Raw genomic sequence first — 23,538 nt, 5'->3', positions numbered from 1 at the left:
AGTCTTTTCTCAGTTGTATATTCTTTTCTCCTTTGTCATCTATTAATTGACCACAGGTCATCTCTGGGCTCTCTGGTCAGTCCATTGGTCTATGTGTCTGTTCTTGAGCCAGTACCGTTTCACCTTTTTTTTTTGGCTGCGCCCATGGCATGTGAAAGTCCCCAGGACAGGGACTGAACACAAGTCACAGCAGTGACCCAAGCTGCTGCAGTGAAAATGCTGGATTCTTAACCTGTTAAGCCACCAGGGAACTCCACATTTAACTTTTTAATTCATTAGCTCATCACTCAACAAATATTTGGGAGTTCCTGTTGTAGCTCAGCAAGTAGTGAGTTATGAATCCAACTAGTATTCACGAGGATATGGGTTCCATCCCTGGCCTTGATGAGTGTGTTAAGGATCTGGTGTTGCCATGAGCTGTGGTGTAGGTCACAGTTGCTGCTCAGATCCCTTGTTGCTGTGGCATAGGCTGGCAGCTGTAGCTCTGATTCAACCCCTAGCCTGGGAACTTCCATATGCTGCAGGTGCTCCCTCTGCCCCCAAAAATATTCATTGAGTGCCCACTATATAAATAACAGAGAGGACATGGTTTTGTGATAGTATCTTGGAGTCTACCTTCAGTAGGGAAGAGGACATATAAATTAACATAAAGGTGCTACTGCAAAAGATGCTACACAAGAGAGGTTTCCAGGGTTATGAGAGATCATAAGAAAATTTGACCAAGTCAGAGAGGTGAAGGAAGCTTCCCTAGGAAAGTAATAAGAAGAAGGAAGAGCATTCCAGGGTGATAAGAGAATGTGTGCCAAATCTGTGCAGCAGAACCTAACACAGGGATCTCAAGGTGCTGAAAGAAGGCTGGGGTCCCTGGAGTGCAGGGAAGGAGCAGGAGGGTAGCAGGAGAAGGGGGGAGGGGCTGTGCCATGTTATGGACGTTTGGCTTGATCCTGGGAGCAACTGGAAGCCTTCAAAGCTGTGAAACAAAGCCACAAGATCAGATTTGCACTTTTAGAACACTTCCTCTGGTTGCAAGGCAGAGAATGGACTGGGGAGGCCAGAGTAGATACACAAAGTAGGTAGGGGACTCCTGAGGCTCCGATGAAAAATGATGGTGGATTGAACAAGGGTAATAGTGAAAGAGATATATTCAAGAGGAGGGACTTGTGAATTATTTAGCACGTAGATGTGCATTTTCCCGGAAAAAACTGTAGCAAACGTTTGTGTATTAGCATCAGCTTCTGATCCTTAAGTTGAGAAATGTATATTAATACTGAGGAGAGAAAGCATATATTTATGCAAAAAACACAGTTTAAAAAAAAATAATTCTAGGGAGTTCCCGTCATGGCGCAGCAGAAACGAATCCAACTAGAACCGTGAGGTTGTGGGTTCGATCCCTGGCCTTGCTCAGTGAGTTAAGAATCCAGCATTGCCGTGAGCTGTGGTGTAGTTCGCAGACTCGGCTCAGATCTGGTGTTGCTGTGGCTCTGGTGAAGGCCAGTGGCTACAGCTTCGATTAGACTCCTAGCCTGGGAAGCTCCATATGCCGCAGGTGTCCCCCTAAAAAGACAAAAGACAAAAAAAATTGGTTATAAAACAACAATAATTAATAATAAAAAGACACTGCATGAGAGAGAACTACTGAAACTTTAAGGCACCCAAACAATCCTATCTTATGTGCAGACTTTAATGGGATCAAAGCTTTCTATAAATGCGCAGCCAGAATCATGTTCACGTTTGTTTGTTCGTTTGTTTTTTTTTTTTTTTTTCATATGGGACTCTTCATGGCTAAGGTATTTTGGAGGGTCCATGATCATTTCTATTCCTGAAAAATAAAATTATTTACAGTCTCAAGTAAATAATTATAGTCAAGGAAAAATAAGTTATTTGAAGTAGTCAGCTTCTAGTGAAAACATTCCAAATCCAACAAGCAATTTTGTCGCTGTGTTTATCCTGGGACTCCACTGCTATCCCACAGAGACGTGGGTCTGTATGTCTCTCTGCGGAGATTTAATTAACCATGAAGGTGCTTGCTGGTGAGGAATCCTGCTTATTCACGGTGTTTTCACACCTATGAAAAGGAAATACCAGGGTTTTCAGGTCTGGTCATGCAGCCATACGTTTCCATTCAGAAACAACTGAGAGGAGGCGTATTCTGTAAATAAATAAACTGATTGAAAATATGTACGGCTGTGCATGAGATAAAATGACCGACAGTTACTGTTCTTAGATTGACCAAAATGACCCAAATTAGAATTTTTCAAGTATATATATATATGCATATATAAGATTTCTCTTTTATATATACACACATATATTTTACGTTTTTTATATATACATAACATATATGTATGTATATTTTACATTATATATAAAATGTGTGTATATATACATATATACATATATTTTACATTATATATACACATAAAATATATGTGTGTATATACGTATACACATATATTTTACATTACATATACATTAAACATATGCACATATAAATATATATATAATTAGCATATATAATTATATATATATAATGAAAGCAAATACTGAATAAATGAGACTATATAATAATCCTACCCTGAAGCAAATATTTTAAACAGGAAACTTTTTTTTTTGTCTTTTTTGTTGTTGTTGTTGTTGCTATTTCTTGGGCCGCTCCCGCGGCATATGGAGGTTCCCAGGCTAGGGGTCCAATCGGAGCTGTAGCCGCCGGCCTACGCCAGAGCCACAGCAACGCGGGATCCGCGCCGCGCCTGCAACCTACACCACAGCTCACGGCAACGCCAGATCGTTAACCCACTGAGCAAGGGCAGGGATCGAACCCGCAACCTCATGGTTCCTAGTCGGATTCGTTAACCACTGCGCCACGACGGGAACTCCAACAGGAAACTTCTTAGACAACTTGAAACATTTGAAAGTACAGGCTCAAGTTAGACAACTTGACTGTAACTTCAAAATATGTGATATAGACTTATCTATCCTCCTCATGAAAGGTTATTTTTCAACAAAAAATAGCCCCATTTTGGATTAAGTACAGGATGGGAAAAGAAAGACAAAAAAGCCACATGTGCCTCAACCAACCATAAAATATGAAACAAAAACTATAATGTAAAGACTAGACTTCCAGTGGTTCAACTCCTAAACTCTGTTTGCAGAAGGCACAATGCCATTTTCATATGGTGCCATGTGTTACCTCATGGTCATTTTTCCCCACTCCTGGATCCATTTTTTAGCTGCGTGAACCAGCCACTTTTGTTTGTAGCTGTCAGCTGGTCCAGACAATTCTTTTGAGATTCATTCTCCTTTGATAGGCTTATCAGATTCCCACCCCTCAATTTTCTTTTATAATTTTCTAGATCTTCCTGTCTCTCCTGCTTTTGCACGTGTGATGTAATGACACTGGCAAAGATGACTCAAGGGCCTTAAGTCTCTCAGGGCAGCAGAAAGCCCAGGAGAGAAGAGCAGGATGCAGTGGATTCTGCCTGCCTCCCAAACTTTTCATTTCTTCCTCACCTACCATGAGAATAACTATCCCCTACCTGATTCTCTGTTTCCTTCCATATTGAATCCCAAAGGAAGGTCAGGTCACCTAAGGAGCCATGCAATGGAGGAATCAGGAGCACGCACTCAGCATAATCTAGGGCTCGGGTCCAAGTCCTAGTTTCGTCACTGCTAGATTTGCAACCCTAGGCGATTACTACCCTTCTCATATTTGTTTTCCCACCTGTAAAAGGGTGAGTAATTATTGCGAGGATTATGTGGGGGGAAAAAGGCCTAAAAAGGTCCTTGCACAATGCCTGGCATATTATAATCGGCCAATACCTATTAGCTCTTCTTACTAAAGGTCAGAGATGCAATCATTTGAACCCCGGCAGGGAGTCCCTGAGAGCATAGCATATAAAATTCTGTATTTCTCCTAAATTGTACAGATATTTATTTGCTCTGGCAAGCTTTATTTTGTATGAGCACACACACACACTCACACACACAAAAGAGTTCTGTTGATAGAGAGGATTACTTTAAAAAAAATGTGGCGAGAGCTTTAATCGAGTTGTGCTCAGCCATGGGGATATTTTTTGTTTATTTTCAGAGCAAGACCACTGTGCTTTGGTAGTTCTGTCCGGCCGGATGTGTGAGATATTTAAAAATCAATTCCAGAGACCAAAGCGGTACTGTTCGAGATGCTGCAAGGGCCAGGTTGGAGCTATGCGGTCAATGTAAATAATGCAAAGGCCGAAGTCACACTTGATGGTAAGCTGAACAAAACAGAAGGAGCAAGACAAGCCAATGAAAGAATTAAAAGTTGTGGCAAAGAAGCAACGGACAGCAAGAAGTTCCTTTCTGTAGACAAACCACTTAGCTCAAAATACATAACACACACATTCATATATGATGGTTCCAAATGAGCTTGCGATTTTCCTCTGAAAGTATTTGAGCAGGAAATAAAACCTTTTCCCAGTGGATGAAATAACAGACGTTTCTGCCAATCTAAGCAAGGCAGATTTAAATTTTATATGTGTCCAACTGCTCGTTCCCCCTCAGCTAATAACCTGCACGGTGGAAACATTTCGAATGAAAGGAAGTTCACAGCCCCACAGCCCAGCTCTGAATGTATCTGCCACGCATGTAAACAAGTAAACCATTATGTTTCTTATTGAGATAAAGAATACAATGATAAGTGGGGACTTTCCCAAAACAAAGAGCTTCCTATTGGGAGTGTGGATAATCTTCCAGAAAACCCTGTGTTTTGGCAAATCGCACCAGATTAATCTATGAGGCATCTCCTTTCATTATCAAATTTCCGCTGCCTATCACAGCGACTGCCTTATCGAGCACCCCTTTTTCAAAAGCAGCCCCATTCCTAAGATTTCAGATGCTGGCCTTCCCCTGCTCAGAAAACAGGTGTTCCTACTGTTTGCAGGCAGCAAAGGTCCCTGCACAGAAGCCTGGGAAAGGGCAGGGCTATCAGACTCTGTTCTACCTGAACGAACAGGTAACAGAAAACTGTTGATGCCATGAATAGAACTTAATTGGCACACATGAGCCAGAAGTGAGTGGGTTTCAGAATTAAAATTCCTTCCCCATTTCCCACTGACAAGAAAAGCTTGAAAAAGAAAAACACGGCAGGTTGTTTTGGGATAATCAAACGTACGGCTCCAAACAATGCAATTATTCTTTCCGGAATTCTTTTGCAAACATCACGTTCGCCCAAATTCATTCTTCACGTTAGGTATCGAGGTTTACGACCACTTCCCAGAGTTACCTGTGGGGTTTAAACTTTGGGGCACATTGTCTATATTCAGGAGGAAACGAATTCCATGGCTCTACAGAAGGCTAATATTGCAAGTCAATTAGTATGATGGATCAGGTTTTCTGGTTCTCAGTGTCTCCATTTGCCAATCTGTCTTCTTTTCTTACTTAATAAAACTGAGCATGTGATTTTCTGACCAGACAGTTTTTTGTGCTAGGCCAAGTGCACCCACCAACATGGGCCAGTGAAATACCCTGCTAACCAAAAACTCAGCTTTTCCTGGGAAAGTGCCAGGAAATACACATAGATAAACACCCGATTGTTTCTATTAGAGATGATCTTTGTAGTCTAGATGTATGTCATAAAGTTATTTGCAGATGGTCATTCATTTTTTTTTACCGAGTAAGCAATAGGTGTATTTATTATAAATGTGTTGTATTGATCAATTTACTCAAAAAAAGAATTACGATTCTAAATGTTGTCATTCTAACCCAAATCATAAACCCAAATGAATGCCTAAAGTCTATTTCTTTTTTTTTAATTTATTTTTATTATTATTTTTTTTAGTTGTATAATGATCATAACAATCTGATTTCACAGGATTTCCATCCCACAGCCCAGGCCAAAGGAACTGAAAGCAAAGCCTTGGAATTTTTTTTTTTTTTTTTCCCTTGGTGAGAAGGGAGTTTCAAAATACATACAAGACACTTTATTGATGGAAATTTTCTACTTGTTCAAAAGGCTGATTTACAATCACTTATGTTGGTGAAGAACCCAATTATGAGGAAGACTATCATTCTGTTTTGGTTAGTCAATGCCAGGATCTCTTCAACTTCTTCTTGTCACAGCAACTGTCCCCAGCAAGTTCTGGTCTTGCTGGTATTCTCTGGGCCCATCTGCATTCCCCAGCAAGTAGAAAGGCTGCATTCTCTGCTCTGAACTGAGCTCTTAAAAACTTGGCCCGTGTGTGTGCTCTACTGTAATAAAATAAAGGCATTCAGGAAGGCCACCGGACTGACAACCGGAAGATCCAGTCTGCCTGCAGCCCCACCCCCCTCCCCCCTGCCAGCAGGCCGGCTCAGAGATGGGTGCTGGCTCTCCAGGGTGGTAGGAAGCAATTGATAAGCGCCTGCCTCTGCTTCCGGCCTCTACAGCACCAGCTTTGTTTCATCTCCAGATGATTAAATGGTCTACAGAGCAATTATGAACTGGAGGAAGGAACGGCCAACTCTCTCCAGGTTTCCTCAATCAGCGTGATTGAATTTCTCAAAGGCAGAGAGAGCAGTAGCGGGAGCAGTTTCGGGGGACTTTTCCTGGAAAATGTTTCCAGGAAACAGAAATGCAGAGCTGAGCCTTCTGCATTTAACTACTTGCTGTTTCATTTTATTATGTGCAAATTGTGGCTTAATAGATTTACAGTCCCTATAAACTCTCCACCCTCAGGGTAGCCCAAGTGGCTAGTGCTTAGTAAAATGACTGATGGCAACTCAAGAAAAGTGATAGTTGCAAATTCTAACCAGAGGTGGAATAAACTCCATTTTAATCAAGGGCATGCCAGCATCCTACATTATTCCATTTCAGGGGCAGTGTTTTCGTTGCCCCTTATAAGCAATCGAAGAATATAACATGTTCATTTTGGAAGGAGGGGCATAATGGACAAGTGCTTGAGAAAAGCTGAAGTCATTATTTATCATGTCACAATTGATAGGTAAAGAGCTATTCCTTAAACTGGTTTGGAAGTTTATACAGGAGGTAAATGTGTGTATAAATATGAGGTTTAGTTTTTGAAAAAATCTGGTAGATGCTGGAATGAATTCCTTTCCTCTCTGCATATAAAATAGCAATAAAACAAAAAGTCATCATCCTGTCGTCCAATATGCTACTTACTATTTTCTGTGGCAGCATCTCCATCATGGATGACTGTCAACAATGATCATAGATCAGCATCCCAATGGTTGAGTCTCTTACCTAATATGAATGATGTTTGCAGATATGGTGAGATAATCTGTTACCCAAATGGGGCTTTTGAAAATAGCTCCTTTAAAACTGTGCAACTCATTTGGGAATTAAAAAGGATCCCTGAACTGGTGTCATAATACCTGCCTGTGGCTCTTGAAGCACAGTAACTTGCTGCTTGACCTTGAACTCAGTGACTTAGGCTTCATTTTGCACCTTTGGGTCTCAAGCATCTTACATGTTAAATAGGCTTTTATCTTCCCTGATTGGCCCATGTCATTTCCAAAATTAAAAAAAAAAGAAAGAAAGAAATAGCTTTACAAAATGGTATATAAACAAAGGGCATGTTAATATAACAAAAACACTGTCAAAAAGACATCATTGGATGGGTTGGAATGGTTGTCTAAATGGTTTGCCAACTGTCACAAGGATCTACAAGGATTTGGGTCATGGCACTGAAAATGTGGCCTACTAGAGAAAGAACGCAAATAATTTAGGGGGATAAAATCTCTCACAGTATAGCTTAAGTTTCTAAGAAAATCACATCAGCAATGGTACACACTGGGGATTCTGCAAAGGCATGTAGCCTTTTTAAAATGTGAGCAACCAGTGGTTTAAAGACTACTGTTTGCTCAAATCCAGGGCAGGTTAAGTCTGGACTATTTCATGACTAAACAGAACAAAGTGAATCCTAATTTTACATGACTTGTTGGAAACACACAAATATCAGTAAACACTGAACAATAAGGTCATATGAAGCCTTATATATATAATTATAATTTCTTTTGATATCATTTAGACTAAAGGAATTTTTTTCACCCTAAACTGTGTAATAAAATCTATAGTCAAATGCTAATCTTAGGAATCTGAGTTCAAGCCACTTATTTAAATGAAATAATCTTTAGATATTTAAATAATATATTTTACTGCAGCATAATTTCATTGACTAATTTATTTTTCCTATGCTGTGTTTTCCAAAGGAAATCAACTTAATCTATTAGAGATTGGATTAAGTAATTAGGAAATTATTCAGGCTGCCAGTTATCTATTTCAACTTTTAGCAAAATTGGCACAAGGAGGAAAAGGATGTGAAATTCAAGTCAATCAGAGTCCTACCTTTTGGAAATTGGTACAAGATTTGAAGTAGTAAGGGGGGAGAAAAGGGAAAAGCTACTTTTTAAATTTTATGTCGGGCAGAGGGTGTGAAGCTGATTGTAACAAATTTAAATTCATCAGTAGGCTTATCTGAAGAAGACTGGCATTCCGTAATTCACTTGGAAATTATCAGTAATATAGACACATGACATATTCCAAATGGGGCAATGAAATAATTTTAAATGTTTGAATAAAGATGTGTTAAAGCAAAACTGACTGTATGGAATGAGAAATACAAAAATGGTCACCGAGGAATTTATTGGATCCACAGCTCTTTGAACGGTACTCAAAATCCCCCAGATGTTTTGAAAAATGTATGCTTAAAACATTTAAATATTACAGTTAATGTTTACATAAATTCTTCTTTTGTTTACAAATTTCCCATCTTCCTAAAACCAAAGGGATATATAACTATTCACTGAGTAATGTGATTTGAGGGGAAAAAAAATCTCTCTTTATGATATGCCCTTGAAATAACATCTGTTTAGTATAATGTAGATAAGAGAACAGTCTTTAATTCATCCATCCACACAGCCACTTAAAGTATAAGAATATGTGAAGTATAATGTGATTTGCTGCATTTTTGTTGTGAAACATAATATTAAAATGGTTCAGAAGCTCCCAAATGTAATTTTAAAAGTGCACAGACTTCTACACTTCATTAACAACCTGCAGATGTATAGATAATAAGGCTCTTGATTGGAGAACATGCTATTGCACAGCTGTTATCACAACGCAGCAAAGGAGGCCAGTTGCAAATCTCATCAATAGTTCTACCATTTTCCACCACTCGAATGAAAAGTGATAATGTATAGATCTCACAGTCATTAAGAACTTTCCGTTACTCCTTTAGGATTAATTTGCGTTGACCCAGAATTTTGTATTTGCTTAACACAAGCCATGGGTTACTTTGATGTTATCTGCTTCTATAAACAGTAATATACAGTCCTCTCCTGGGCTAAAACAGCTCTTATTCCAGTGAGAATTGACGGTATTAATCATTCTGAAGTCCAAGAGCACTGATCATAAATTGTATGCAGGGCCCTGACTTAGTACCTCCCAGGACTCCCATTTATCAGTAATTCCTCTTTTCCACCTGGATATAAATATATAAAGGAGTAATTTATCTCCAAACTTGGGCTCTGGGATCTTCTTGATGTCTGGGTGACGGGAAAACCATTTTGTTAACAAGTCAATATTTATTCTCCTATCTTTTGAAATAAAAATCTAAATGATCTGCTATTTCTAAAGCCTGATTCCCTCAAGTGGCCAGAATTGAAAATGCATGTCTTGCCTTTAAGTTTCGCATATAGGAAACAAACGGGGAGGACGGCAGATAAAAGGAACCACTTTTCCACAGTTAAAAATAAAAGATATAGCTTTAAATCATGTCCAAGATATCAGCACAGACTTATTTTTACCATACATTAAGGCTAAAAATGCTAGCCTACAATTTATGAACTCTCAGGTCTGGAAAAATATCTGGAGAGCATTATTTTTTAAAAATGCAAACCTGCAAAGATCTGAAGAAATATTTATCTTAAACAAAAGTTGAACAAATAACTCAGCTCAGGATCGATACAAATCAAAAGAAAGCACAGAAGTCAACTCTGTTACACAGATATTATCTACAAAATCTCCCTTCTATACCATCCAAATTAGCTGCCAAATCTGAGAGGGGGTTGAATCTGGTGTATATATTTTTAAGGGAAAATATCCTCATAAAGGCAACGGGAACAATAATTAGAAAGGATATTTAGAGACTAGATGGAAACCGTTCATTTCAGGGGGTCTGCATTTCCTCCTATGACCTCATTTTGTAGATTTGGGGATTTTCCATCACTTAAAGTGAAAGGAGGAAAACCAATAAATACACATAGACTCAAATTCTTGCCCAGAGAGAAATTTCTGCAACATTTCTAGTTTCATCCCAAGCTTAGTTTAGATTTGTGAATTTCAATGCTCTCCCTGTTTCAATGTGGCCATGTGGTTTAGCATTTTTGCGGGGCTCCAGACTTATCAGTGTGTGAGTTTATGTTAAGCGCCTTAAAAACCCAATCTTTAAAATGGCAACGGGAACAACAGAAAGAGAAATAAATCCTTGCGGCGAGCCCAAAAGATCCAATTTAAGAAGGCACACCTAAGAAAGTTTGACAGAATGTAAATGGAAAGTATTAAAACCTTTGCAGGAGTTCCCAACATGGCTCAGTGGAAATGAATCTGACTAGCATCCATGAGGACGCAGGTTCAATCCCTGGCCTTGCTCAGTGGGTTAAGGACCTGGCGTTGCTGTGAGCTGTGGTGTAGGTCACGGACACGGCTCAGATCTGGCGTTGCTGTGGATGTGGTGTAGGCCAGTGGCTACAGCTCCAGTTTGACCCTTAGCCTGGGAACTCTGTATGCCGTGAGTGCGGCCCTAAAAAGACAAAAACAAACAAAACTTTGCAAACTTTAATCTTTTAACTAAAACTATAAACTCCACAACCTTTAAAAAAATGTGGTTAAAAAAAGCAGAGAGGGGAAATGTGTGATTACTAAAATTATTCCACAAACTGCCATTTGACAGGCTCTTTGGGGAGATTAATTTAGTTTGTGCAGAGTTCTGCTCTCGGAGCCCAACTTTCTGGGTATCACTGGAGTTGCTCATCAGAAGGGCTGTTATAATGTGTCTGAGTTTACCATTTGTAAATTTCATTGTCTGCAGAGCTGAATTTGTAGAGTCAAGAATAAGATGAGTATTCTTGCTCCTATCCAGGGATGCAACCTGTTCCCTACAGGTTGTAATCTGAATGATACCAGAACCTTACTAACCCGACTCTCTCCCCTCCACAGGGGTGATGGCATCTGACATTCCATCAACAGCTGCCTTTTGGATTCTTCTCTTTGACACCGCTTTTATAAAGCATAACTTCTGGGAGGTACGGCACATTCCATTAGTGTACCCAAGATGCTGGGGTGAGGGAGAGACGTGAGGAGCTCTAGAATATTGCATAACCTCATGGATCTCTGTGTATCTGGTAAACCTCTGTGTATGTACAGGCTCCTCCCACTCCAGCCGCATCTCCCCTGCTTCCCAGACTAGGGCCAGTCACATGCATCAAAACATCTCATTCCATCTGTTATTTTTCGCCATTCCCAGCCCAGCTGCTTAGGGCTTCACTCTCTCTCTCTCACATACACATACGCACAGACACACGTGTGTGCATGTGAATGTGTGTTATGTCTTAATGAAACTCTCACGCTGCCAAGCCCTTTCATCATTCTCTCTCATTTCCTCACTCCTTTGTCCATGCTTATTTTTTCTGCCTGCAGTTCCCTGTCCTGCCTTCTCTGCTTGGTAAACACCTTCCTCATCCTTCAGGATCCAGATCAAAGGACACTTTCCCAGTGCAGCCTTTCTAAGACATTTTTATTATTTGCTCATTTATTCAACAAAGATGTATTGAACCCCTCCTATGTGCCAAGAAGAGTGTTAGGTGCAGGTGATATCATGGTGAGCAAAAATAGACCGATCAAGTTCTTGAGAAGCTGAAAGTCCAGTGGGAGAGACGATGTTCATCCAATAACCATCCAAACAAAGGAAAACCTGTACCTGTGTCAGCGCCGCAGAAGAGAGTTTCTCGTTGCCACGATCATGGTGATGTGCTTTGACCTATTAAAGAGGTCAGGAAAAACTCTTCTGAAGAGGTAATGTTTGGCCCAAGAGTTGAAGGGTGGATTCAAGTTAACAGGTGAGGAGGAGGAGGAAAAAAAGAGTGTTCTAGGCTGAGGGAATGGCATGTACAAAGGTTGGAGTGGGAGAGGTTGATGAGCAAAAACAAGACGGTTAAAATAAGCCTAGGTGGGGTTAGGCAATGATTCCTTGGATAAAACACTAAAGGTGCACAGAATAAAAGAAAAAAAATATACAAGGAGATCCTACTGAATAGCATTGAGAACTTTGTCTAGATACTCATGTTGCAACAGAAGAAAGGCTGGGGGAAAAATGTAATTGTAATGTATACATGTAAGGATAACCTGACCCCCTTGCTGTACAGTGGGAAAAAAAATAATAATAAATAATTTTAAAAAATAGATAAACTGAACTTAGAATAGTTAAAGCTTTTGCACTTTAAAAGGAGCTGTCAAGAAAGTGAAAAGATGACCCATAGAATGGGAGAAAAGATTTGCAAATTATCTCTCTGATAAATGACTTATATTCGGAGTATATAAGGAGCTTTCATAGCTCGGTAACGGAAAGACAACACAATAAAAATGGCCAAACGACTTGAGCAGCTATTTCTCCAAAGAAGATATGCAAATATTCAACCAACACATGAAAAGATGTTAAACCTCACTAGTTATTAGGGAAATGCAAATTGAAACCAGGATGAGATGCCGATTTACACTTACAAAGATGGCTATGATAGGTAGACAGCAACGAGGGTGGGCAAGAATATGGAAAAATCGCAACATTTATACATTGCTGGTGGGAATGTATGAAATTATGGAAACTGTGGCGTTACTTTGGAAAACAGTTTTTCCTAAAAAGTTAGACATAGTCATCATCTGCCCCAGCCATTCCACCCAAGTATCTACTCTGGAGCAGGGGAAATACATGTCCACACAACGACGTGTGCGTGAATGTTCAGAGTAGCATTATTCATAATACCTGTGAAGCAGAAACATCCCAAATGGCCATCAACTGAGGAATGGAGAAACAACATGTGGCTTATCCATACAATAGAATACTATTCTATGATAAAGAGAAATGAAGTACTGGTAGATGCTCGCAACATGGATGACCTTCAAAAACGTAATGCTAGGGCAGGGTCCCCACTGAGGTTCAGTGGGTGAAGAACCTGACATAGTGTTCGTGAGGATGGGGTTTTGATCCCTGGCCTTGCTCAGTGGGTTAAGGATCTGGTATTGCCGTGAGCTGTGGTGTAGGTCATAGATGCAGCTTCGATCCAGCGTTGCCATGGCTGTGGTGTAGGCTGTCAGCTGCAGCTCTGATTCAACTCCTAGCCCAGGAACTTCCATATGCCGCAGGTACGGCCGTCAAAAATAGAAAACAAACCATAATGCTAGGGAAAGATGCCAGTCACCAAAGGATGAATATTATATGATTACATTTACATAAAATATCCAGTAAAGGCAAATGTGTAAGAATAGAAAGTGTATGAGTGGTTTCCTAGCGTTGGTGTTTGGGGACCGAGGAAATATCTGTAAGTGAAGGTACGATTTCCTTATAGGATGACGGAAATGTTCCAAACTTAGATTGTGATGGTGTTTGGATAACTCTGTAAATACACTAACATTTTTTGAATTGCACACTTAAAACAGGTGACAAGTGACTTTTATGGTATGTTGATTTTATCTCAATCAAGTCCTTCAGAAAAATCGTAAGTGTGCATGGATAGAACCCAGATTGTTAAGATCATGTACAGGGACACCAGAGCAGGGTAATGTGGGGTCTTGCAGGCTGCTCTATTAAGGAGCTTTGCTTTTATTCTCAGAGGAGTAGAAAACCATAAAAGGATTTTAACTAGGGGTGAGTGATGATGATGTGATCAGATTTGCATTTTGAAGAACACTGTGGCTAAAGTGTCCAAAAACTTAGAATTAGGGTTAAATTAGGTAGATTGTGTGTATGAGAGAGAGAGAGAGTGTGTGTGTGTGTGTGTGTGTGTGTGTGTGTGTGCTAATTACATCATCACAACTCACCCCTAGTTAAAATCCTTTTATGGTTTTCTACTCCTGTGAGAATAAAAACAAAGCTCCTTCTAGGGAAGCCTGCAAGACCCTACATTACCCTGCTCTGGTGTCCCCGTGTATGCCCTTAATTCTCTGGGTTCTACTCATGCAGGCCTATGATTTTTCTGAAGGACTTTATTGGGATAAAATCAACATACCATAAAAGTCACTTGTGCATGCACATGTGCTCACCAAGTCAATGTCCCTAACTCCTGAGCTGGCATATTCAGTAGTGACTTATCCATTTATCTGCCTCTATTTACCCATTTACCCTTTCTTCCTGCAACTCTGGAAAGTGGGAATGATGTATTCCCAGTACCTAGCACATGTCCAACATTCAGCAGGCTCTCAATGATTACACGATGAATGATGTTGAAAGGAGCACAGATATGCAGGGAAATTCAACCTCAGCTCTCCCACTCTGCTAACCTGATAGGCTGTTTGTCTTCTGCCCCATTCAGCAGTTTTGCAAATGGAATAGTAGCTTATCTCTAATCAGAAGACTCTGCATCATTACCATAGTTCCCCCTCTGCCTGAACTTTTTGGGAATCAATATTTTACGCACAAAGAAGTAAATAAATTGTGAAAACAACATATTCTCTGTGTGCCTACTGCAGCTGTTCAAATATTGGCAACAAAATTCTAATTTAGGTATTTTCCAAATTTTGTGTGCTCTCAGCTTGAAATCATGATAGCCTGCTTCCATAGGTTGAATATGATTTGTTAAGCTGGATAAAATTTTAGTAAAATTGAATATCTACCTATAAAATTGATGTGTGTGTGTATACTAATAATAGTACAGGACAGGAAAGCATTTTTTTTTTTGAGAGGCTCATATAATTAAAGGTACACTCTAATTCATTTTTAAAGGAAAGAAGGGAATGTGATGGGAAGAAATGTACTGTAGAATATGTAAAAACAAAACAACTCCCACCCTATACCCTGGAGACAGTCCATGCTCAGCCCTACCACCTACATATCACACATAAATACGGTGTTTTGAAAGAGAACTCAAGTCCAGGATTAGGAGCATGAGAACTTAGTGATCTAACACAAGAAACAAAGATCCCATTCTGTTATATAAAGAGTTATGAACAAAGGCAAAAACAAAAACAACAAAATCTTTCTGAAAATTAGTTGGCCAGAACCATCTCCTATCATTTTATTTATTTAAAAGTCAATTAGCACAGGGAACCATATCTAAGCTCTTGGAATAGAACATGATGGAAGAGAATATGAGAAAAAGAAAGCAGATATGTATGACGGGGTCACTTTGCTGCACAGCAGAAATTGGCACATTATAAATCAACTGTACTAATTTTTTTAAAAAAGTCAATTTCATATGAATTTGACAAAATTAGAGTAAGTTATACAAAAGAAAATAACTGGTATCAAATGAGTCCCATAGCACATTTCTCTGTATTCTCTTCACTATTCTTCTGGTAACTTTACTGAGTCTATACCCCTGAAACTGAAGACTTGGGGTTCAGTGCGGCATGTATTACCTAGGTAAGTGACTGATTGCCATGCAGTTTTTCTCTATACAAGATTCATGATCTTTTGGGCACAGGGAGCCATGTTGACATTGAAAAGAATTTGTCCAACAACCATGTTAATGAAATGTTCTGTTTAATTTTTTTTCATCTCCAAATTGACCGGTTATCTAAATTGACTGTTTCTGCATTTGTATCCAGGGAGTAACCACTAGTGAACTTTTTGATTTGCTGTAATGAACTGGGCCAAACTCTTTACCCTTTTAACCAATACAGTCTTCTATTTCATATAAGTAGTCTGGCATTTTCAAATCACTTCATTAAATTTTGGAGAACTTTTTTTCCAATTTGCTTTTCTTATTGAGCTCAATCTACTAAGGACTGCCTGGTATTCTAAGGTTTAGATGTTATTGAAAAATTTGAAATATAACAACAGGAAAAGGAAGTAAAAATATCTTTCTTTCATGTTGATATCACTCAAAAATAAGAGCAGATTTCTCTCAGACTAGACCCTTAGCCACAAATCAACTTTGGGGAGCATTAAACAGTAATGTAGTTTCAAAAGAAAATTTCTTAGAAAATAACATAAACCATTAGGATTGTATTGCTAAACAATTTGGGATCCATCTACAGCATAGAGTTTTTATAAAGTCCAGGTGCTGTTTTAAACATTTTAACTTTAATAATTTAGATTATAGGAATGATATAAACCATCTGAATCTTTCTGGTTGTAAGTGGTAAATTTCCTTCTCACAGCTGGCCTGCACTTAAATTCTATAAGCCAAGGGGACCAGCCTACTTCCCCATGGATGTTAGCCATCTTTTATAATAGAATCTGAAATGAGAATATGTTATGCAAAGTTATGGAACGTGGTCCTAAACTTAAATATACTGTTTGAATGCTGTTTAAACATAACTGTGTATTTGTTGGTTTTAAAAATTAGGAAGATTTTACGAGGACCCTATATTTTGGACTACAAAAACTCAATTTTTCAATGGTCATAAAAGTTCACATTTTAGCCATCCAGAGTAAAAAATGTATATATACCCATTAACAGGTATTGAGAATAGTCCACCAACAGTTGGCACTTTCTCAGGCTATTGGGTAAGGCACAGTTAAATACATCCTTAATGAATGCTTAAAGGTGCCGTTAGAATTCGTTGTTGGGCAGAGGTGACAAAATGGGTCATGAAACCTCCTGGCTTGTGTATTAAAGCTGGCAACTGACAGAGCTAGTGCATTTAGACAGCACATGAGTATCCAAGGAGAGAGTTGGTTAAAGGCAAGCCAGAATGGTACTCACCTCTGCAGCTTGAGACCACCATCAGCAAGTAGGAGTCAAGTCGTATGGAGCAGGATAAATGCTTATCAGGATGATGCAGTCAAGTATCATGGAGAGTAGTTTAAAAGAGAAATAACCAGTGTCAGCAAACAGAGCCAGGGTGCTGATTTCGCATGCGGAATCCGTAGTGAGGCGAGAGTCACCAAGAATGAGGAGATATCACAGGAGAGGTGGGGAGAGCACTCAACGCCATGCTCTGAGGTCTCACAGCAACATCCAACCCACCAGTCTCCTTGGAGTGCTTGGCCAGCAGGTTCTATTCCTAGGATCTGCTTAGGGACTCGTCCTTGGGGTCAGATGGGAGCATGGGCCAAGCAGTCATTCTGCAATGCTGAGATTTGCATGCTTCTGTCGCTCTGTAGTCATGTGGCTTGCACTTCTAGATGCCAGACACTGCAATTTCGAGCAGGTAAAACAAGACTGTTAAGTCTAAGGAAATGTCTATTCGAAAGAACAATTCAGCAACTTTATGCAATGATGAGTTCTAGGTTAATTTTAACACGTCAGGGGAAAAAATGAGCTAGCCATGCATGATAAAACAAGCTTGACAGCTCAATGGAAGTTTAGTGTGTAGTAGCTGGCGGCAACTCAAACATGGTCAGCTGCATGGAAAGGGAGCCAGTCGCTCATCTACTTCAGGAGAGGCATGGATCCCAGATACCCCAGCAGAATGGAAGACCATGACCATGACCAAGACCTGTAGTGAAGGCACATTGGTCAATACAAAAACTATCAAGCCATTTAAGAGCCATGTCTTATCATCATTACATATGTATGTTACATACATGTATGTATACATACTCATATCTATACATGTATAGGTATATACACACACTTCCACTCTAATGATTTTGCAATTAGAAAATACATGATAAGCATAGGGAGCTATATTTAATATAATAATCTATAATGGAAAAGAATCTTAAAAAGAATATGTATATATAACAGAACCACTCTGTTGTACACCTGAAATGAACACAGCATTGAACATCAACTGTTCTTCAACAAGAAATAAAGAAAATACCTGATAGAAATAAAATTAAATATCATTAATATCTGTTATATCTGAGATTACTGCAGAGTACTTTTCAAAGGAAATATATTTATCCTTTGAAAGAGAAATACTTAAACTTTAATATAGGGGGAAAAACTCAATTCAATAAACATTTATTGAGCACCTACTACGTACAGGGTAGGTGTTACAAAGAAGATGCATAAAACACCTTGCCAGAATCTTATGAGATAAATACTTGTATAAATAACTAAGTATAATATATGAAAGAGGGTGAGAGTGCTTTCAGGAGAGGTGCTTGCAAAATGTGAATAAGGCACTGTGGAGGGTGCACTTATTCTATAGTATCTTTTTTTGTAAAATATCAATGATTACCATCTGTGTGTGCTGCTACTGTGTCTAATGCCTAATGCCATAGGGGAAATAATTTATAAAGGGATTAAGGTTCAAAGAAACTAATCAAGGTGCTCTAGGTTAGACAAGTAGTAACTGATATAAGCAAAATTTGGGGAGTTCCCATTGTGGCTCAAGAAGTAACGAACACAACTAATATCCATGAGGATGTGGGTTCAATCCCTGCCCTCTCTCAGTGGGTTAAGCATATGGTGTTGCCTCAAACTGTAGTGTAGGTCACAGATAGGGCTTGGATCTGGTGGCATTGCTATGGCTGTGGTGTAGGCCAGCAGTGGCAGCTCTGATTTGACACTAGCCTGGGAACTTCCATATGCCATAGGTGTGGCCCTTAAGAAAAAAAAAAAAGAAGCAAAATTTGAACTTATATATTTGACCCCAAATCCAAGCTTCTAAATGTTTTACTGCTCCATGATCAACACATAAAGAAATCTGGGAAATATCTTAAAGGTTCCCAGCCAGGTATTCTAGAAATAATAATTCCAAAACTTCACACAATTAATTTTATTATATTTGTCAACACCAGTTTTGTGCCTCTGTTGCGAGAGAATCTAAGTCTTTTGTATCACAATTTTAAGGCAAAAATCTGTGACACTCACTGTCAGATGTATAATTTTTTATATAGCATCCCCATTCCCCAGATTAAATGACGGTCAGGAAAACAAAAAAACAAACAACAACAACAACAAAACCATGGCATTTCTGGAGATACACTATGGAGTTTCTTTTGTCTTTTTAGGGCCACACCCTTGACATAGAGAGGTTCTCAGGCTAGGGGTCTAATTGGAATGGCAGCTGCTGGCCACAGCCACAGCCACAGCCACACTGGATATGAGCCTCTTCCGCAACCTACGTTACAGCCCATGGCAACACTGGACCATTAACCCACTGAGTGAGGCCAGGGATCGAACCCACATCCTCATGGACACTAGTCAGGTTCAGTACCACTAAGCCACAATGGGAACTTCCGGAAAGTACATTTTGATGTACGAAGTACTAGACTTTGTGGGGAAAAAATAACTAACTACTGAGTCATACCTAGGAAGACTCACCACTAATTTCTATGCCATATAATTAAATGTTCTATAAGGAGATGTAGGAAAATAAAATGTAACATGAAGATAACTTAAAAAGTTGTCTCTGAAGAGAATTTGGTTAATATCATCTCTAATTTTCTTTTGAGTAAAAATTCCTAAACATCCTAAAAACCTCCCTAAAAACATCAGTGAGGTCCAAATATAGAACAAATACTCCTTTGAGAAATATTTCAGCTATGTCATTTGTCAGCGTTTCACAGTACAACAAATGTCCCGTTTATTCAACCATTTTTCAGACAGATCCCCTTTTCTTAAAAAAATGCACAGCGTATGTTTCAAAAAATGTGAACTTTGCTAAACAAGCCTAACCACATGTGTCAACTTATATTTTTTCATGAATTTTTAGAAATTCAAAAGAAAGATAACTGAATACCTCCTCCCTGTCCCCCCCCTCCAAAAAAATAAGATCAGTCAGTCCCAGAGAAGTTTTCCTGCAAGGAATTCTGGAATATTTATTTCAGGGATTCTTTGGGGGAAAAAAGTTCGAGTCAATACTCCTGATTTTGGATAAAGGATTGAGCAACTTTAGAAGCATCAGCTGTGTCCTATTCCACCTTTTTTCCCCCCCAGTCTGTGGGAGAGGGAGGATGTATTGTGGCAGATACTGATGATTGTGGTTGCTTGATTAATCATTTTTCCTACCTAAAGGGACTCCAGATTTTATTCAGGTAATGAATGGAGTGCCTTGATCTCAGTGAAAGTACACCCCTCCTCAGTCCCAGGAAATAAAAGTCACAACTCATTAATCCAACACTGTAGAATGAGTTGTGTCCATCTATGGCCTTAGCCAGTCTCGGTGCAAACATGACTTTCAGTTCATCAAGAGATATAAAGGAGATTCTGTTGGGACTAAAATGTCAGACCTTGGTAAGAATAACTTGTTGCTCTTGTCCCCCCCCCTTTTTTTTTTCTCCCCTTGCTTGGGATTCTAGAACAAGGTCATGATGACTGGAGCAACAGCAGCCATTTTATGACCATAAAACAAAAAGCCAACATGCTGAGTATGGTAAGGTGGAAAGGACAGAAGGAGAGTAGTACCCCAATGATAATTACAAAGCTTCTACATCAGACCTGGAATTACCCACTCACCTCCAGACCTTTTATGTGAACAGATTCAATGTTTTTATTGCTTAAGTTACTCTTAGTCAGATTTTCTATTACTGCTGTTGAAAGCATTCCTAAGTTCTAGTTTTAATTTCCTAATGCAGGTCTGCTTTTAATTTTCATGGACAATTTTTCAATAGAACAAGTATATTGGATCTTTGGTATCACTGTTCATATCCTGATGAGAAACCATTCTGTCCTGTGAATAGAAATAGAAACACTAAGGGAATCGTACCAAACATTGCCACTTGCTTGCTACTCAAGGCCAGGACCAAGGTGAACTTTACACCTAATGATCTGTAGGCCCTCTTTTCCCCATCTGGCTGCTCTCCTAGGTAGGTTTCAGTGCTGCCATATTTTTAGGGTCCCCATCGAAGCTGCCCATTCTTAACAAGGTCACATAGCATATTTTTTATTTTCCTACTATTTATTTTCAAAAATTGATTAATACTATCCTATCTTTTCTTTTCAAAAAAGTGATCAATACAGTCTAGTTTATAGACCTAAACATCCAATGAGCAATAAACACTATTTCCTTTCTCTCAAACATTTTCCCCTTCTTGTCAAATGTGCAGAAGCAGATTTATCTTTATAATTTGAGTTTCTGACCATTCTTTTGTTCTCTGGCATTCTTACTTAATGTAATTTATAATGCTATATCAAGTAGGTTATCTTTTTTTATTTTTATTTTTACTACAGCATATGGAAATTCCCAGGCTAAGAGTTGAACTGGAGCTACATCTGCTGGCCTATGCCACAGCCACAGAAACTCAGGTTCCAAGCTGCATCTGTGACCTACACTGTAGCCCACAGCAATGCAGGATCCTTAACCCACTGAGCGAGGACAGGTATTGAGTCCGCATACTCACGGATACTGGTTGGGTTCTTAACCCATTGAGCCACAATGGCAACTCCCTTAAGGTGGTTATCTTTGATGCTTGAACACACCTCAACTTATCGTTGTGATACTTCTATTTACTTTTAGTGACATAACCATTTTCCACATTAGGGACATTTGAGTTATTTCTGTGTCAATTTTCACTCTTCTCACCATTAATATGTTTCTAAACACTGTCACTTTTACTCAAGAACTTGATCTCTTAAAATAAAAAAACCAAACAAATGAATTTTCTAGAATGGTGGTTGGAGCCCAGGACAGCCAATGAATAAATGAATGAGGTATGTTCTTAGGGCTGAAGTGGAGGTGTGTGCCATGTTAGACACAAACAACATTTAGAGTGGGTTTCTCTTTTCTGATTATAGTAAAATATACATTATAGAAAATTTGTTAAATAGGATTAAAATGCATATTACCCATGGTATCTCTATATATTTTAATATTTAATGTGGATTTATAGGCACAATGCCTGTATATTCAAGGGAAGAAGCCCACTGGTAGGAAGCTCTGGACCATGGGGGCTGTAGGGACATTTATGTTCAGTCATGTCTGGGAGTGTCCTTGGGATTGCATCTAATGCTGTCTGTGTTTGGGCTGCTCTTCCAAGGGCAGATCGTTTGTTAACTGTGATTACTTGAAGCTAAGCATGCATTCCCAGAATGTCTTGTTAAATGGCTGTGTTTCCTAGCCACCTTCCCTTTGAAGGCTGAAGGGAGAATAGAGAGCAGAAGAGGAAAATCCAATTTAATTTTGGTAGTTTGGTCCCCTCTGTTTTATGAGCACGGTAAGACTATGTCAAGATGGCAGCCTACGTTGAAGAGATTTGATCACTGGTCCTCTTTTTAAGCACAACGGTTTAGGTAAAGAAGAGAATGAAGTGAAGGAAAAGTCATCAAGGCACAGAAAGGAACAGAAAGTCTCTTCTGGCTGGTCAGAGGAAGTCTCAGCACCTGGGACCACAATCACTTCCACAGCTGGTATTTTGGTTTCACTGGGGAGGGAGGGGTTTGTGTTGTTTCCAGTCCCAGAAAGGCCACACTGCTTAGCAGAGGTGAAGACTTCATGCCAGAAACATCAACAGAGGAAGGAGAGCTTTCGTACAGCAATCCACTCAGAACACATTTTTAGTTTTTCCCTTTCTGTTTTGGACGAAAGCCAAATTTGTGACCACCAGAATCAACCCAAATCCTCAAAACTGTTCAACTGCTGAGTCGCCCCTTGGTTCAACTACCTCTCAATAATGGATTAATTCACTTTGCCTGAATTTGCATGACCACAACATAACTTTTGGAAGTGCTAAGTTGAAGGTTGCGCCCCTTTCCACTGGAGGCGAACGTGGAAAATAAGAATCCATTGTATATCTATGTCTCGACTTTCCCATCACATATTGAGGAATTCCACATGACTTGAGTAGGGATATGACATATTGCTTTCTTCACTCTCCTGCTCAGGTATTTTTTTCTATTGTGAAACAATACTGTAATTTTATGAAGCTCCTCAGGAGAAAAGCAAAGTCATTTTAAGAAATAGGGAAAAACAATCTCCAGGGAAGAGAAAGCAGCGGAAGATGATGAGGAAATGTGATATTTCCAGGAACTTGGAAACGTAACTTTTGTATGTGATGTATCGCTGAGATTAGAGGCCCATCTTCAGTTTCAAACCTGCTGGGTAACTCTTTCTATCATTAGCCAATAAAAGTCTCCTTAGTTACATTTTTGTGGTCCATTCCCAGGGTTATAGAGTTTCTCTTTGAGCTTTTTCCCAAGGCTCTACTGCCTAAGGAAGGAAGGAGTTAATGCCCCTGGCCATCAGCAAAAAAGTTACAAGCAGAGGAGGAATATATGATTGAAGAACTGAACAGTTAATTACATATGGAGGTATTAAGAGAAATATCCCTTGAGCTAGCAGAACTTAGGACAATGGATCAGCAGTTTTAGCATCTATTTCTGACTGTCACTGACTCAGGAGACTGGGCAAGTCCTATATATCTGTTTTTCAAAACTGTATTGCACCGCCATGGCAATCTTCATTTATTTGGTATAAAACGATGCTTACTGAGCACCCAGAATCTAGAGACTTGTCAT

The sequence above is a fragment of the Phacochoerus africanus genome, chromosome 6 (genome assembly GCF_016906955.1).
Source record: "Phacochoerus africanus isolate WHEZ1 chromosome 6, ROS_Pafr_v1, whole genome shotgun sequence".
Classification (NCBI taxonomy): Eukaryota; Metazoa; Chordata; class Mammalia; order Artiodactyla; family Suidae; genus Phacochoerus; species Phacochoerus africanus.
The sequence above is the reverse complement of the archived record's forward strand: the minus strand, read 5'-3'. Positions refer to the sequence as shown.